The sequence below is a fragment of the Melanotaenia boesemani genome, chromosome 17, assembly GCF_017639745.1.
Source record: "Melanotaenia boesemani isolate fMelBoe1 chromosome 17, fMelBoe1.pri, whole genome shotgun sequence".
Classification (NCBI taxonomy): Eukaryota; Metazoa; Chordata; class Actinopteri; order Atheriniformes; family Melanotaeniidae; genus Melanotaenia; species Melanotaenia boesemani.
This window is the reverse complement of record NC_055698.1, coordinates 32912107-32931105: the sequence shown is the minus strand read 5'-3', so window position 1 is coordinate 32931105 and position 18999 is coordinate 32912107.

Genomic DNA, 18999 nt, shown 5'->3' with positions numbered 1-18999 from the left:
CCATACATAAAAAATAAACCCTTTGGTTTCTTTTGTTCCAGATCCTTGATGTCATTCCGCATCTTCACGGTCCTGGTTTCCAGTGGGCCTCACCTTTGTCTCTTTCTGAGTCTTTGTTTATTTTTCTTTCTAGTAATGTGAATGTTGTCATATGCAGGGTCTAGGTTTTCTTTTTTTAAAAAATCATCATTTCCAACAATCACCTGCCTTCTGCCTGATCATCCTGCATTTCGATCCTCTTCACCTTCATGCACCATGACACCAGACATGAGAAGCCGGGTACACCTTAGACAGGCTTTTCTCAGAAATCTGATTTTTTCTTCACGTTATCATTTCAATACGACCTCCATCACACATCAGCGTGAACTGTACACCAGTGGTGGGCAGATCAATCTAAACATTGATAATATTGATACCAACTCTGGTAAGATATTGATTGATACTAGTGTGATAACATCAGTACTTTAATATAAGTCTTAAAAGTTGTCAGAATCTTCATAAATAAGGAGGATAAGGTGGTTTTGGGGGGTTCAAAATCAGCTTTTCTCACTGAGATAAAACCATGTACTGATTTTTATGGTGTGAGTGATAACTTTGTTGTTCATGCATTTAAAATCAATGCATTAATTCCACAATAATCTCTTCACATTGACGGTATTGACGATACTATCCCTGTATTTACTTGGTATCAGATACCAAAGTATCACACACCCCTAAGCTGCATGTGCAGAGAAAGACATGACGCTCCACACAGCACGCTGTTTTTACGGAGGAAAATATGGATGCTACACATGTTAGCGTAATTTGAATAAAAACGATGATCTAACATTTCATTATTATTTTCAAAACGCTGGACTTAAAACATTTAAAAACACAAGACGTTTCGGCTTTCATCCACAAAGCTTCATCAGTTTTTTGATGCACCGCAAGTAGCACTGGCAATTTCAGACACAAAGCAGTCACATGACCTAGGACACATGACAGGTGTTAGCTTATTCTTAAAGTCAGATGAAATGCAACATGACTGTTCAGATTGAGGTCACATCGGATATCTATCTGATCCAGCACCACATGTGAAAGCGGCTGGGTCAGATTTGAAAAACTGGGATTTGTGTTGTTCAGACTGTAATGAAAAGATCCAATATGGGTCACATATGGACAAAAAAGCCAGATTTAAGCCCTTTTTTTCTTTTTTCTTTTTTTGCCTGCAGTGTGACCTGTAAGTAATGTTGAATAATTTCCATCCAACTCTTTTGGTGACTGGTAAAGCTAACTGCCCTGCTCTGACTTGATGAGCACCACTTTCTGGCTCCTACCTCTGTGAAAATATAGCACTGAAACAGCCCAAAAACAAACCTGAAGTGACCCATAATTAGTTTTCATAAACCTCACATTGCCTGTACTTTGGTTCATAAGCAGTTAGACTGTCTGTTCAGAGCTTTTCAAGAACATTAGCATCATAAGAAGCTAAAGCAGGAGTGCAAACATCAGAGCTGCTAAACATTAGCATGCTAAAATTAGCGTTAGGTCTCAGCTAGCGCAGCTGAAGGTTCGATTCTGTGATGCAGTTATAGATGTTTAGAGTTTATCTGTCATTTTTATTGCTGCAGACTTCATGTTAGTTTGGAGACAAATTATTATTTGATTAGTGGAAATGTCAGACAATTCTTTGCTACACTAATTCACACAACAGTTTAAAACAGAACTGGGTGAGAAACAACCCGACAGGTCCAGCATTGTTACTGCAGGGAGCAGATAAATTATGTTTTGTTTTATTAAAGCTCTCAAACTTCCATGAAAAGCATAAATGATCCAGCAGTTTAGTAATAGATGTAATCCTGTGTAAGAAAACATTCAAATGTAATTTGGATCATTTTGTGACTCAGAAACAATCAGAAAACTGGCATTAAGCAGCTGTAAGAAAGCGACCAATCAGACAGGTGCATAAAAATCTCTGTGAACACATTTATGGCTAATTTTATGCTTCATTTGTCAGGAAGAAAAATCATTGGCTGATATTCTGTCTGAACAGCCGGAGGCGGCTCAGATTAAACATCCTCTCTGGATTAACGCAGTCTCATTGCAGCCTTCTCTGAAATAATCCAAAAACAAAGAAATTCATTCATAAAAGCTGAAAGCACCGGCAACATCCTGTCCATCCCCAGCTGTGAGCAGGACGCTCAGATTCCCAGGCAGAGTGGATAAACAGTGCAGTGTGACTCCTGCATGAAGGGATTTAATCTGACTTGATGAATGAATGAACAGATGAATTGATGAAGAGGGGGTGGACTTGCCTGTGTGTGTGTGAGACCATGAGGCCGTCTCTGAATGATGCACAGCTTTATTATAGACAGACTTTTAGACTGGGTGGGCCTGGGGATGGTGTGCCGTGGGTCTGGGCTCTCCCGCTGTCTTCCTCCTCTCCTTACCCCCTAATACGGGTACAGCGCAGGGGAGGGGGTGAGTGTGGGGATATATGGGTGGAGGTTGGAGTAGGTGGGGGAGGGGGAGTATATGGTGCCCTGGTTCCTGGGGTGTGCGGCTGGAACATCGGGGTGGGTGCTGGCCCATGCCAGGTGGTTGTCTGGGGGATCCTCTAACTTTTGGGGGGCCCTCCTGGGGCCCTGGACCCTTCGCTCGGACCACCCTGGATGGCCGGTCCCTGGCAAAGCCAGAGGCTGCTGATCTTGGACCACTGGGGCCTGTGCCCTAAGACCACGAGGGCTCTCTTCTGCCACCCTCCGGGTGGGGCTGGAGTCGTCTTTGTGGTGGGGTGGCTTGGGTTGGTGCTCCAGGTCTGCTGCTGAGGGCCCGGGTCTCTGGCCCTGGTCTGCCTCTGACCTCCGTGGAGGCGTGGTCACATTTGCACGATCTCACTCACCACTCTTCATCACTGATCACTCCTCTTCCTCATGCTCTGCATGCTGACACAGTCACTGAGTTGTCCAGTGGGTTTTTATGTTCAGAGATCTTTTTTCTTTTTTTTTCTGTGAGTTAGTATCTGGTCACTGTTATGTCTTTTTGATTTGGTTATTATTTAAGAACTTTTAATTACTAGCAGCTCTGTTTTTCAGTAAAAGTTGTAGGAAATGTTCTGGTGTGTTCATGTACAGGTGTAACAGTTTGTTGTCTGGTGATGGTGTGGATTGAAGGGTCGTTGCTTCTGTCTGTGGTTTCTTTGTCTCTTCTTTCGTCTTTCTCCTTTCTTCTTTCCCTTTTTGTGTCTTTTTGCTATTTTACATCTTTTTCTGTCCCCTCCGGTCAGGTCCAGCAAGATTACATAGATTCCGTGATTTAAAGTAAATAAATAAATAAATAAATGAATCAGATTATCAAGAGGAGCCTTACCGATAGGCCTCCCCTTGGCAGAGCAAATTTGTTCAGCACGATACAGAAACCAGATTACCATTTTGCTGCTATGATGCTGGACAGGACAAGTTTTAAACAAAAAAAACTGAAATAAATTAGACAGAGAATGAATTGTGTTTGGTTGAAACTTTTATTTTACAGATTTCAAGTCCAAATAAATGATTTTTTCTGTCTTTACTGACCAACACACTCAAACCCTTAAAACTTCAAGTCATTTTCTGCTACTTTTAGTCCACCTGTTGGTGATAGAATTAAATGGATCAATAGATATAGCAGCATAAAGGCTATTGCACAATGTCTACTAAATAGTTTTTTGGACTCACAGTTTCAGGAGACAGACCTGCTCTAGCTAGGCTACATTAGCATTGTGTGGACTAGTAAGCGTCTTACCCCTCCTTTCCACCGGATGCGTGTGCACCACGTTACGGCTGCCCGCGGCCTTCGCTGCTCTTTGCAGCCGTTTTAGTCAACAGTTTGGTTTCCACCAGGTGCGGCGCGTCCCAGAAACACCACAGAAGCACCTTATCGCGGCTCTTCACTAAATTTATGTGCAGAGTATGTTTTTGACGGAGCACACACCCAGAACGCATCAAACTCAGCAGTTTATCCTGGAAGTGGATCCTGATCACAAGATTCTCCACTTCTCCCGTGATTTCGTGATCTCGCGGATCCAGCTGGGAGGACTGACTCGCAGGCGCTCCACACCTGGCACGCTCTCGGTGCGGATTGACGTGTTATGGAGGTCGGAGCAAAACCGTGGCGCAGCTGTAACATGGCGCACATGCACCTGGTGGAAATGAGGGGTTAGACAACGACTATCCACAGAGCAGAATGTTGGGAAAAGGTTCAGGAAGTCTGGAGAACTCCCAGAATGGACAGGACGAGGACAGAAACCACTGTTGGACGATCGGGATCTTCCAGTCTTCAGGCAGCTCTGCAGGAGAAACCACCATGAGACCTCGATCAATAAGACACATGGACTTAGGAGGACCAGGAGAACACAGTCCACCACCAGATCCAAAACCAGACCCTGGAACAAATCCTCACATATGGCTGCTTAGCAGTAAGGGTTGCCATGGTTACCTTGAGAATGGAGGAGCAGTCTGTTTTCAAATCAAAGCATATTTTAAGCCACCAACATGAAATTTTCCTAAACCTAACCAGACTGCGAATGAAAGCAGGAGGGTGTGGGATGTTGGACTGAATTCACCGCCCATGGTGGTGTCTGTGCCGCCTCTCTGGGTGGCGTTTTCCTCTGAGCTTTGTGTGAAAGTCTGACTGAACTCCGAATCTGTCCAACAGCTGGAGGAGCAGCAACACAAAGAAGCTGAAATCTGGGACTAAAGAACCAGATGTGGCGAAGTTTAGGAGATTAAATCATGAAGTGATGCTGCAGACAAGCAAAGCTCTGCTGTATGTAGGTTATCATTCACGCTGTCTGAGGGGTGTTTGCTGGGCCCCGACCTCCAGCCAGTGTTTTTATCTTGTGGTGTTCCCTGCAGAGACATAAGAAATGTTCCCACCAGCACTCGGGGCGGGTTGGACTTCGCCTCCTGCAGATCTGTCTTTGTCTTTGGCTCTGAGTCAAGTGTGTACGGCTAATTATAGCAGTTCAGCGTGGAGGGCGGCTGCAGACATCTGCTGTATGTGCTTTGGTTACTGTGGTTCTGGCAGCTCCTGCTGAACCAAGTTCACTCAGAGACAACAGCTTGTTTTTGTTCGAAGCTGTCAGCTGTTTTCTGCCTGTAACATGAGGTCACACAGAAAACTCATCCTCGCTGTCAGATGCCAAACATTTACATGTCTCTGTTTTCCACCATCAGTTTGTTTAGAATCACAAAAACGTTACAGATTTACTCCAGACTTATTTTACAATATCTTTCCTGTGTTTCTGGTCAGGAATGCTCCTCACTGTTTCCATGATCTTCTAGATTACATTAAAACACAAAAACATGAGCATGACACTGCAGACGCCCCTCGGCTGCTTAACCAGCACTGAAAACAATATTATAAATAATAAATCCACTTAATGAAGGAAAATTTGATTAATTTAGTTCTGGTGTCACAATATTTGCAAAGGAATAAAAGTTCTGTTTCCAATTTGCAGAATAAATATGTTTCCAGATTAAAATTAGTCTGAGAGAAAGAGGATCATCAACAACCTGGAGTTAAAATGTGTGAAACTGGAATAATTTGGGGGCTGAAGGGTTCAGTGCAGCCAGGAGAGGATCCTGTGGGATTGGTGCTGCAGATAACGGGCAGATCCCTGCAGCCTTGTCCTCTTTTTCTCAACGAGTGCTGTAATCAGTGAGCCACTGATGTGGAAACTTGCCAGAGGATCAGTGTCTCTGAGCGCAGGACTGTAATGGTCTCATTGATTAACTGCAGTCAGCTGATGAGACGGAGGTGGAAAATTCCACCTGCGTTTCCACTCAGGGGTTGGACATAAGACCTGGACTTCCACCACCCAGTCACACCAGCGATGACTGGAAATTTACCAGTCACAGCTCCATTATTACTTCAGTTAAATCTTTTATTTGCAGACGGACTCATTATTCAGAAGTTTACGACACATGTGCTCATTAACCATTAAAACGTCCAGATTTTTTAATATTGTTGATCCATCTGTTTTTCTTTAACTCAGCCTGTAGAAGCTGAAGCTTTTAATCCCAGTCACCATGCAGACATGATGTTTACCAGAGAGCCTCTGAATAAAACTACATTTAGTGGCTGGATTGTAAACCTCCTGGACGGGATAGAAATGCCTGGAAAACTTCCGTATATCATCTAAAGCAGGGCTTCCCAACCTGTTTTCCTTTGGGACCCCCTTCATGCAAACACTATAAAGCCATGGACCCCCTGCCCCACCCCGTGCTGAAACCATGCTGGTTTTAAAAGTAAGATTCTCACCATAAATAATGAATTCCGGCTGAATTAACAACATATAGCCTTACTTCTTTTCTTAAAATAGGAACAATGTGTGCACATTAATCACAATGGTGATTATTAGTCAAGGCTGGGGATCCCCTGTTCTCTTTGGGAGACCCCCTTGGGGGGGTCCCGGACCTTAGGTTGGGAACCACTGACCTAAAGGGGAACTATCCAAAACAGTTTACCCCACAGAGCTACACACCACTGCTTCTGGTGGTAGAAGATGACCTAGGGGAGATCTGCTGGAGTTTTAAGGGTTAATGACTCAATCAGTTCATTCTGTTAGTGTAGGTTCGAGTGGGAGGAAGGCCACAAGCTGTCAGGTCCAGAGATCCTGCGGCCATGGTTACGGCCTTCTAACCCCGGCTGCAGTCTCACATGGCAGGTCAGAGGTCAAGAACAGTGTAAACGTCAGTTAACAGGCTATCAGGACAGACTGAGATTAATCCTGACGCAGACACAGCAGCTCAGTCCACAGAGACCCTGACGCCCCCGCCGTCACGCCATCACCATGTTTGCTTTCCCGGTTCAGCAGCAAACATGAGCTAAATGAGCTGGTAAAGACGACACTCACGTGTGTGACTTCAGGCATGACTCGTGTCTCTGCAGCCGTCCATGAACCTTCACGGCGTCTCATGTTCGACCACAGAAGCCCCGGAGGCACATTTCTCTGAACATTTGGGTTTTTCTGGGATCTGGGGCAGATTTAGAGGAATTCCAGTCTGCTGTCAGAAAAGCAGGTTTCCAGACAGTCGGGGTGGTTCATTAGCTGCCCACCCCCCGAACCACCATCACATTAATGCTGCTGAGGCACCAGTTCTTCCACGAACAAAGATTCTGATGTTTGCTGCAAACACAACTTTCCATTTTCTTCATCTGACTCAGAGCACACTTCCAGGTGTGTTTCAGCTCGGAAACATCTAAAAGATGACGGACAGTGACCCAAGAGGCCTGGAAGCAGTGTGTGTTATTTCTACAAAGTTCTGTTAGTAATAAATTCTGTTTTCTTCTTCTGGTCGACCTTTATGCTGCTAAATCTATTCATACATTCATTTTACATCATTTTACCTCCCAGTCTGACAGCTGCTACACACTGGTTTATACTGGGATTAAAAGCTGTTACACACTGGTTTATACTGGGATTAAAAGCTGTTACAGACTGGTTTATACTGGGATTAAAAGCTGCTACACACTGGTTTATACTGGGATTAAAAGCTGTTACAGACTGGTTTATACTGGGATTAAAAGCTGTTACACACTGGTTTATACTGGGATTAAAAGCTGTTACAGACTGGTTTATACTGGGATTAAAAGCTGCTACACACTGGTTTATACTGGGATTAAAAGCTGTTACAGACTGGTTTATACTGGGATTAAAATCTGTTACACACTGGTTTATACTGGGATTAAAAGCTGCTACAGACTGGTTTATACTGGGATTAAAAGCTGCTACAGACTGGTTTATACTGGGATTAAAAGCTGCTACACACTGGTTTATACTGGGATTAAAAGCTGTTACAGACTGGTTTATACTGGGATTAAAAGCTGCTACACACTGGTTTATACTGGGATTAAAAGCTGCTACAGACTGGTTTATACTGGGATTAGAAGCTGTTACAGATTGGTTTATACTGGGATTAAAAGCTGCTACACACTGGTTTATACTGGTATTAAAAGCTGTTACAGACTGGTTTATACTGGGATTAAAAGCTGCTACAGACTGGTTTATACTGGGATTAAAAGCTGCTACAGACTGGTTTATACTGGGATTAAAAGCTGCTACAGACTGGTTTATACTGGGATTAAAAGCTGTTACAGACTGGTTTATACTGGGATTAAAAGCTGCTACAGACTGGTTTATACTGGGATTAAAAACTGTTACAGACTGGTTTATACTGGGATTAAAAGCTGTTACAGACTGGTTTATACTGGGATTAAAAGCTGCTACACACTGGTTTATACTGGTATTAAAAGCTGTTACAGACTGGTTTATACTGGGATTAAAAGCTGCTACACACTGGTTTATACTGGGATTAAAAGCTGCTACAGACTGGTTTATACTGGGATTAAAAGCTGTTACACACTGGTTTATACTGGGATTAAAAGCTGTTACACACTGGTTTATACTGGGATTAAAAGCTGTTACAGACTGGTTTATACTGGGATTAAAAGCTGCTACACACTGGTTTATACTGGGATTAAAAGCTGTTACAGACTGGTTTATACTGGGATTAAAAGCTGCTACAGACTGGTTTATACTGGGATTAAAAGCTGTTACACACTGGTTTATACTGGGATTAAAACCTGTTACAGACTGGTTTATACTGGGATTAAAAGCTGCTACACACTGGTTTATACTGGGATTAAAAGCTGCTACACACTGGTTTATATTGGGATTAAAAGCTGCTACAGACTGGTTTATACTGGGATTAAAAGCTGCTACAGACTGGTTTATACTGGGATTAAAAGCTGTTACACACTGGTTTATACTGGGATTAAAAGCTGTTACAGACTGGTTTATACTGGGATTAAAAGCTGCTACACACTGGTTTATACTGGGATTAAAAGCTGTTACAGACTGGTTTATACTGGGATTAAAAGCTGCGACACACTGGTTTATACTGGGATTAAAAGCTGCTACAGACTGGTTTATACTGGGATTAAAAGCTGCTACACACTGGTTTATACTGGGATTAAAAGCTGTTACAGACTGGTTTATACTGGGATTAAAAGCTGCTACACACTGGTTTATACTGGGATTAAAAGCTGCTACAGACTGGTTTATACTGGGATTAAAAGCTGCTACAGACTGGTTTATACTGGGATTGAAAGCAGCTACAGACTGGTTTATACTGGGATTAAAAGCTGCTACAGACTGGTTTATACTGGGATTAAAAGCAGCTACAGACTGGTTTATAATGGGATTAAAAGCTGCTACAGACTGGTTTATGATGGGATTAAAAGCTGCTACAGACTGGTTTATACTGGGATTAAAAGCTCCTACAGACTGGTCTGTACTGGGATTAAGTGCTGCTACAGACTGGTTTATACTGGGATCAAAAGCTGCTACAGACTGGTTTATACTGGGATGAAAAGCTGCTACAGACTGGTTTATACTGGGATCAAAAGCTGCTACAGACTGGTTTATACTGGGATTAAAAGCTGCTACAGACTGGTTTATACTGGGATTGAAAGCAGCTACAGACTGGTTTATACTGGGATTGAAAGCAGCTACAGACTGGTTTATACTGGGATTAAAAGCTGCTACAGACTGGTTTATACTGGGATTAAAAGCAGCTACAGACTGGTTTATAATGGGATTAAAAGCTGCTACAGACTGGTTTATGATGGGATTAAAAGCTGCTACAGACTGGTTTATACTGGGATTAAAAGCTCCTACAGACTGGTCTGTACTGGGATTAAGTGCTGCTACAGACTGGTTTATACTGGGATCAAAAGCTGCTACAGACTGGTTTATACTGGGATGAAAAGCTGCTACAGACTGGTTTATACTGGGATCAAAAGCTGCTACAGACTGGTTTATACTGGGATTAAAAGCTGCTACAGACTGGTTTATACTGGGATTAAAAGCAGCTACAGACTGGTTTATAATGGGATTAAAAGCTGCTACAGACTGGTTTATACTGGGATTAAAAGCTGCTACAGACTGGTTTATACTGGGATTAAAAGCTGTTACACACTGGTTTATACTGGGATTAAAAGCTGTTACAGACTGGTTTATACTGGGATTAAAAGCAGCTACAGACTGGTTTATACTGGGATTAAAAGCTGCTACAGACTGGTTTATACTGGGATTAAAAGCTGCTACACACTGGTTTATACTGGGATTAAAAGCTGTTACACACTGGTTTATACTGGGATTAAAAGCAGCTACAGACTGGTTTATACTGGCATTAAAAGCTGCTACAGACTGGTTTATACTGGGATTAAAAGCTGCTACAGACTGGTTTATACTGGGATTAAAAGCTGTTACAGACTGGTTTATACTGGGATTAAAAGCTGCTACAGACTGGTTTATACTGGGATTAAAAGCTGTTACACACTGGTTTATACTGGGATTAAAAGCAGCTACAGACTGGTTTATACTGGCATTAAAAGCTGCTACAGACTGGTTTATACTGGGATTAAAAGCTGCTACAGACTGGTTTATACTGGGATTAAAAGCTGTTACAGACTGGTTTATACTGGGATTAAAAGCTGCTACATACTGGTTTATACTGGGATTAAAAGCTGCTACAGACTGGTTGATACTGGGATTGAAAGCTGCTACAGACTGGTTTATACTGGGATTAAAAGCTCCTACAGACTGGTCTATACTGGGATTAAAAGCTGTTACAGACTGGTTTATACTGGGATTAAAAGCTGCTACAGACTGGTTTATAATGGGATTAAAAGCTGCTACAGACTGGTTTATACTGGGATTAAAAGCTGCTACAGACTGGTTTATACTGGGATTAAAAGCTGTTACAGACTGGTTTATACTGGGATTAAAAGCTGTTACAGACTGGTTTATACTGGGATTAAAAGCTGCTAAAGACTGGTTTATACTGGGATTAAAAGCTGCTACAGACTGGTTTATACTGGGATTAAAAGCTGTTACAGACTGGTTTATACTGGGATTGAAAGCTGCTACAGACTGGTTTATACTGGGATTAAAAGCTGCTACAGACTGGTTTATACTGGGATTGAAAGCAGCTACAGACTGGTTTATACTGGGATTAAAAGCTGCTACAGACTGGTTTATACTGGGATTAAAAGCAGCTACAGACTGGTTTATAATGGGATTAAAAGCTGCTACAGACTGGTTTATGATGGGATTAAAAGCTGCTACAGACTGGTTTATACTGGGATTAAAAGCTGTTACAGACTGGTTTATACTGGGATTAAAAGCAGCTACAGACTGGTTTATACTGGGATTAAAAGCTGTTACAGACTGGTTTATACTGGGATTAAAAGCTGCTACAGACTGGTTTATACTGGGATTAAAAGCTGCTACAGACTGGTTTATACTGGGATTAAAAGCTGCTACAGACTGGTTTATACTGGGATTAAAAGCTGCTACAGACTGGTTTATATTGGGATTAAAAGCTGTTACAGACTGGTTTATACTGGGATTAAAAGCTGTTACAGACTGGTTTATACTGGGATTAAAAGCTGCTACAGACTGGTTTATACTGGGATTAAAAGCTGTTACACACTGGTTTATACTGGGATTAAAAGCAGCTACAGACTGGTTTATACTGGCATTAAAAGCTGCTACAGACTGGTTTATACTGGGATTAAAAGCTGCTACAGACTGGTTTATACTGGGATTAAAAGCTGCTACAGACTGGTTTATACTGGGATTAAAAGCTGCTACAGACTGGTTTATACTGGGATTAAAAGCTGCTACACACTGGTTTATACTGGCATTAAAAGCTGTTACAGACTGGTTTATACTGGGATTAAAAGCTGCTACAGACTGGTTTATACTGGGATTAAAAGCTGCTACAGACTGGTTTATACTGGGATTAAAAGCTGCTACAGACTGGTTTATACTGGGATTAAAAGCTGCTACAGACTGGTTTATACTGGGATTAAAAGCTGTTACACACTGGTTTATACTGGGATTAAAAGCAGCTACAGACTGGTTTATACTGGCATTAAAAGCTGCTACAGACTGGTTTATACTGGGATTAAAAGCTGCTACAGACTGGTTTATACTGGGATTAAAAGCTGTTACAGACTGGTTTATACTGGGATTAAAAGCTGCTACAGACTGGTTTATACTGGCATTAAAAGCTGCTACAGACTGGTTTATACTGGGATTAAAAGCTGCTACAGACTGGTTTATACTGGGATTAAAAGCTGTTACAGACTGGTTTATACTGGGATTAAAAGCTGCTACAGACTGGTTTATACTGGGATTAAAAGCTGCTACAGACTGGTTTATACTGGGATTAAAAGCTGTTACACACTGGTTTATACTGGGATTAAAAGCAGCTACAGACTGGTTTATACTGGCATTAAAAGCTGCTACAGACTGGTTTATACTGGGATTAAAAGCTGCTACAGACTGGTTTATACTGGGATTAAAAGCTGTTACAGACTGGTTTATACTGGGATTAAAAGCTGCTACAGACTGGTTTATACTGGCATTAAAAGCTGCTACAGACTGGTTTATACTGGGATTAAAAGCTGCTACAGACTGGTTTATACTGGCATTAAAAGCTGCTACAGACTGGTTTATACTGGGATTAAAAGCTGCTACAGACTGGTTTATACTGGGATTAAAAGCTGCTACAGACTGGTTTATACTGGGATTGAAAGCTGCTACAGACTGGTTTATACTGGGATTAAAAGCTCCTACAGACTGGTCTATACTGGGATTAAAAGCTGTTACAGACTGGTTTATACTGGGATTAAAAGCTGCTACAGACTGGTTTATACTGGGATTAAAAGCTGCTACACACTGGTTTATACTGGGATTAAAAGCTGCTACAGGCTGGTTTATACTGGGATTAAAAGCTGCTACAGGCTGGTTTATACTGGGATTAAAAGCTGCTACAGACTGGTTTATACTGGGATTAAAAGCTGTTACAGACTGGTTTATACTGGGATTGAAAGCTGCTACAGACTGGTTTATACTGGGATTAAAAGCTGCTACAGACTGGTTTATACTGGGATTGAAAGCAGCTACAGACTGGTTTATACTGGGATTAAAAGCTGCTACACACTGGTTTATCCTGGGATTAAAAGCAGCTACAGACTGGTTTATAATGGGATTAAAAGCTGCTACAGACTGGTTTATACTGGGATTAAAAGCTGCTACAGACTGGTTTATACTGGGATTAAAAGCTGTTACAGACTGGTTTATACTGGGATTAAAAGCAGCTACAGACTGGTTTATACTGGGATTAAAAGCTGCTACAGACTGGTTTATACTGGGATTAAAAGCTGCTACAGACTGGTTTATACTGGGATTAAAAGCTGCTACACACTGGTTTATACTGGCATTAAAAGCTGTTACAGACTGGTTTATACTGGGATTAAAAGCTGCTACAGACTGGTTTATACTGGGATTAAAAGCTGTTACACACTGGTTTATACTGGGATTAAAAGCAGCTACAGACTGGTTTATACTGGCATTAAAAGCTGCTACAGACTGGTTTATACTGGGATTAAAAGCTGCTACAGACTGGTTTATACTGGGATTAAAAGCTGTTACAGACTGGTTTATACTGGGATTAAAAGCTGCTACAGACTGGTTTATACTGGGATTAAAAGCTGCTACAGACTGGTTTATACTGGGATTAAAAGCTGCTACAGACTGGTTTATACTGGGATTAAAAGCTGCTACAGACTGGTTTATATTGGGATTAAAAGCTGTTACAGACTGGTTTATACTGGGATTAAAAGCTGTTACAGACTGGTTTATACTGGGATTAAAAGCTGCTACAGACTGGTTTATACTGGGATTAAAAGCTGCTACAGACTGGTTTATACTGGGATTAAAAGCTGTTACACACTGGTTTATACTGGGATTAAAAGCTGCTACAGACTGGTTTATCCTGGGATTAAAAGCTGCTACAGACTGGTTTATACTGGGATTAAAAGCTGCTACAGACTGGTTTATACTGGGATTAAAAGCTGCTACAGACTGGTTTATCCTGGGATTAAAAGCTGCTACACACTGGTTTATCCTGGGATTAAAAGCTGCTACACACTGGTTTATACTGGGATTAAAAGCTGTTACAGACTGGTTTATACTGGGATTAAGTGCTGCTACAGACTGGTTTATACTGGGATCAAAAGCTGCTACAGACTGGTTTATACTGGGATGAAAAGCTGCTACAGACTGGTTTATACTGGGATTAAAGCTGCTACAGACTGGTTTATACTGGGATTAAAAGCTGCTACAGACTGGTTTATACTGGGATTAAAAGCTGCTACAGACTGGTTTATACTGGGATTAAAAGCTGTTACAGACTGGTTTATACTGGGATTAAAAGCTGCTACAGACTGGTTTATACTGGGATTAAAAGCTGCTACAGACTGGTTTATACTGGGATTAAAAGCTGCTACACACTGGTTTATACTGGGATTAAAAGCTGCTACAGGCTGGTTTATACTGGGATTAAAAGCTGCTACAGGCTGGTTTATACTGGGATTAAAAGCTGCTACAGACTGGTTTATACTGGGATTAAAAGCTGCTACAGACTGGTTTATACTGGGATTAAAAGCTGCTACAGACTGGTTTATACTGGGATTAAAAGCTGCTACAGACTGGTTTATACTGGGATTAAAAAGCTGCTACAGACTGGTTTATACTGGGATTAAAAGCTGCTACAGACTGGTTTATACTGGGATTAAAAGCTGCTACAGACTGGTTTATACTGGGATTAAAAGCTGCTACACACTGGTTTATACTGGGATTAAAAGCTGCTACAGGCTGGTTTATACTGGGATTAAAAGCTGCTACAGGCTGGTTTATACTGGGATTAAAAGCTGCTACAGACTGGTTTATACTGGGATTAAAAGCTGTTACAGACTGGTTTATACTGGGATTAAAAGCTGCTACAGACTGGTTTATACTGGGATTAAAAGCTGCTACAGACTGGTTTATACTGGGATTCTTTCATCACACCTGCCTGTCATGAACAGAAATGCTGCAGCAGCTTCAGGGTCATCTGCTGTGTGAGGTCTGCAATCTGTCTGAGCTCATGTTCAGAAAAATGTGTCATTTTTAGGTCAGAAGAGGAAAATAATCCCATGACGTGTCTCATGGACACAAATAAAGTGGTGGACTGTGGTGTCTCTCCGCACCTCTGTCCTGTGTAAATAGATTAAATCCATGTGAACCCATCAGCTGCTGTTAATTGATTTTCCTGTTGAAGATAAAACAAAAAATGTTTCAGCACCACGAAGATTGCGACAAAGCGGCCTCGGTTTGAACACCACCCACAGGTAGGCCCAGAACAGACGACCCATTATGATCTGCATGTTCTGTCCCAGACCGCCTGCCTCTGCGCTGACCTGTTGTCAGACTGCTCGTGCTCGGCCCCCCGCCTCCATCTGCCTCCTCACATCTACTTCACAATTACTGCCTGTCTGATGGAGTCAGATCACTGCAGAGGTCATGTGATCAGAAGAGGAGGGAAACTTCAGATGAAGACCTCTGGAGAGGATCTGGCTCCATTGTGGTTCACAGTAAAGAAAGAAAAGCTTTCATCACATCCAGAACTTCTGCTGCAGATGTGGACAGATGCTGCCGGTGTCTTTTTATCCATCACGTGTCCCAGTTAGTGAGACCCAAACACAGGAGGCCGAGACCGGATGAGGTCCAAAATCCAGTTCTATTAACAAGCCATGGTCAAGAAAAGGAAGGTAGACGTGCAAAGCAGACAGATGGCAAAGTAAATCCATGATCCGGTAGTCCAAACAACACACTCAGAACCACAAACCAGAACCAGAACCACATGTTCATTAAAAACCCACAAACAATAATGGATTAGATTTATACAGCGCTTTTCAAGGCACCCAAAGCGCTTTACATTGTGTGAATCCATTATTCATCCACTCCTCACTCATACCTGGTGATGGTAAGCTACGTGTGTAGCCACAGCTGCCCTGGAGCAGGCTGACGGAAACGTGGCTGCCAGTCTGCGCCTACGGCCTCTCCGACCATCACCGAACATTCATACACCAGCGATGCCAACACTGGAGGCAAGGAGGGTGCCCAAGGACACAACGACAGATGACTGCGGGAGTGAGAATCGAACCTCCGACTTTTCGATCATTGGACAACCTGCTCTACCGCCTGAGCCACTGCCGCCCAAACATTAAGAAGAAGCAGGTTGAAAGTTTAACTAAAAGTCCTCCAGCTGATGGAGGATTCAGGTGACCCTGCAGCTGTTTGTAGTCTCAGTCCAGTACATCAGTGGTTCCCAGCCTGCCCAGGGACCCCTTGGTTTTATGTTTTAGCTGCTTCTCATCATAAATGATTTATTCTGGTTGCCTCTTTTCCTTTAATAAAGCCAAAGTTAAGCTAATTACCAACATATAGCCTTAAAGTAGGAGCGAATCACTCCACCGTGGCGTTAAACACGTCTCATTCATGAAACGGAAAAGTGTTTTCAGCCTCCCAGAACTCTGCTTCCATGTGAAGAAAACACCCAAATGATTAAAGCTGAAGCAAATGAACCCCAGCTGGTCTCTGTGTGGACACGGCCTTCGTTTAAATCACACTGTCTCTGAACAGTGATCCTCGGGGACCCTGTGCTGTATGAGGGACCCCAGGTTGAGAACCAACCCTTGGTGGAACAGGACATTCTCGTGGATCTGCAGCAGCTGTGTGATGCTGTCATGTAACGTGGAGCAAAGATCTGAATCTGAACACCTCCTCCTCCTCAGCTGGATTGTTTTTCTATTTAATGATCAGAAACTTTCCTTTCTTCTCATGTCATGTGAAGTTCGTGTCAGGTGGAGGAACATGTGTTTTCCCATCAACTTGAACCGACCGTGGGAACAAGATGCACCAGAGAGAGGACCCGCTGTGACCTGCGGAGATTCCACAGATGTGTCAGCATCAGTCCGCTTCCCGACGCGGGACAGGACTCATGAATCCTGTTTGTCCCTCAAACTGAAGCTGGAACGAAAACAAGCAGCAGCCGCTGGGTGTGAATATCTGCTGTATCTGTGGAATTTACACACAGCAAATAAAACCTGACGCAACGTTTCCACCTTCACACGAGGGGAGAGAAATGTGTTGAAAGATGTTGGAGGAGGCGGTCATAAAAACACTCTTATCAGTAACGCTGTTGCTGTCTTCTGGGGAAAACCTTTATGTGCAACATGTTGACGTTTTTAAGGTCAGGAACAAAACATTTTGATCCACTTGTTCTGTTCACGTCGTGAGTGGGACGTTTGTGTGGTTGTGAAATCCAAACCCAGCAGGCAGAAGCTGCTGTGAGGCGTCCTGCAGACTCGGACTTATTTCAGACTCCAAACACACGCTGGCTGCATGTAATCAGTGCAGGATGTGGATTTCCTGGAACCAATGGGCAGATCTGATGCTGGGAGGTGAACCTGGGGATCAGCAGTATCTGCAGAGTCATGAGCCCTGGACACCGTGTCATGTGATAAGGCTATTAGGGAAGGATCTGGCCTCCTTAAATAACCCAGATTTAAAGCATCTGTGGCGCTGCTGAGGTAAAATAAAAGGAAAAGCTGGTTTTGTGGTGGAGGAGGGCACGAATGGTGCATGAATGAATGGCAGGGTGACACACAGGAGAGGGAGGAGGGAGGGAGGCGGAGGCCAAAGACCTGAGTCAGAGTCACGGAGAGAACATCCTGCCTTGGATTCTGTGCAGCGGTAAGACGCTGACTCACCGTTCACGGAGGAAAATCATGTCCTGGAAAAGTTCTTAGTGCATGATCCAGGTACTGAATGATTACCATGTACACAGATGAACTGGATGCACTCGGTTTTAGGGAGTAGGCGTTGTTCTGCAGGACTGAGGAGACGCTGATGGGTCCAGGTCCAGAAACCTGCTGGATGAACACACAAAAAACGAAGCTTTAAAGCTGCACCTGAATCAGTCAAAAGGAGGTCCAGATAGTCCAGACACCTTAGAGCAGGGATGCCCTGTTCTGCTCCAGTTCTGGTCCAACTGTGGCCTAGTTCCTGGCCTAGTTCTGGTCCAGCTCTGGCTTAGCTCTGGCCTAGTTCTGGCCTAGTTTTGGCCCAGTTCTGATCCAGTTGGAAAATTGGAAAGTCATGTTTTGTGTGGTTTGATGTTGTGAGTCTTTTCTCTTGAAGACCTGTCAGTAAACCAGGTTTGGGGACAATAAATAATGACTTGATTTACTAAAGAACTAGAAATTCCTGGAGTAGATGGACCTGCAAAGCCCAGACCTGCAGCTTCCTACCAGGCTTTGAGTCCTCTAGTTACTCCTTTCAGATCCAGTGGCATTAGGGACAAAGGTCATTTCCTTCCTGTGACTTTCAGAGGAGCTTTAAAGATTCTTTTACTGGAAAGAATAAGATGTAAATATATATATATCTTATTTTTGCTTTTTAGGGGTTAGGGTTAAGTATTTTGATTATTTACCTGATTTCTAGTTTATTTTGTTTCTGACTGATGGCGCTTCTTTGGGTCGGTGTTATATTGTGAGCTCGTTTGGAGAGAGACGAACACAAAGACTTTTTATTTAAAGCACTTTGATTTACAAATGAAAATTTCTGTATAAATAAGTTTGATTGATTCATTTCCAAACAAGTTGACTCCATCATTTTATAGAGCAAAAGATTCTCCACCAAACATTAAAGACAGCTGACAATCTTTTTATGAAGAAATCTTTATTTGTCCGTATAAATCTCAGGGAACAAGCGAGTCCTCTGCTGTTACACGAGAAGCAGTGGGCCGTTGTTCCAGTTCTGGGAGCAGTTCTGGGGATAACCCATTAAAATCCCTACAGTTCAGCCTTAAATGGGTTTTCATGGATAAAAGACTTATTGTGGAGCAGCTGTGTTACTGGACCACTTTTAGAGCCGCCTTGCTCATGTAACAGCATCATCATCTGCTGGAGGACAGCGCGGCTTCAGAGGTAAAACAGAAACGGTGTTTACTGAATCTACAGGTATGGCTGTAGTGTGGAATGGTGTACATCATTCACACCTCCAGATTTACAGCTTCT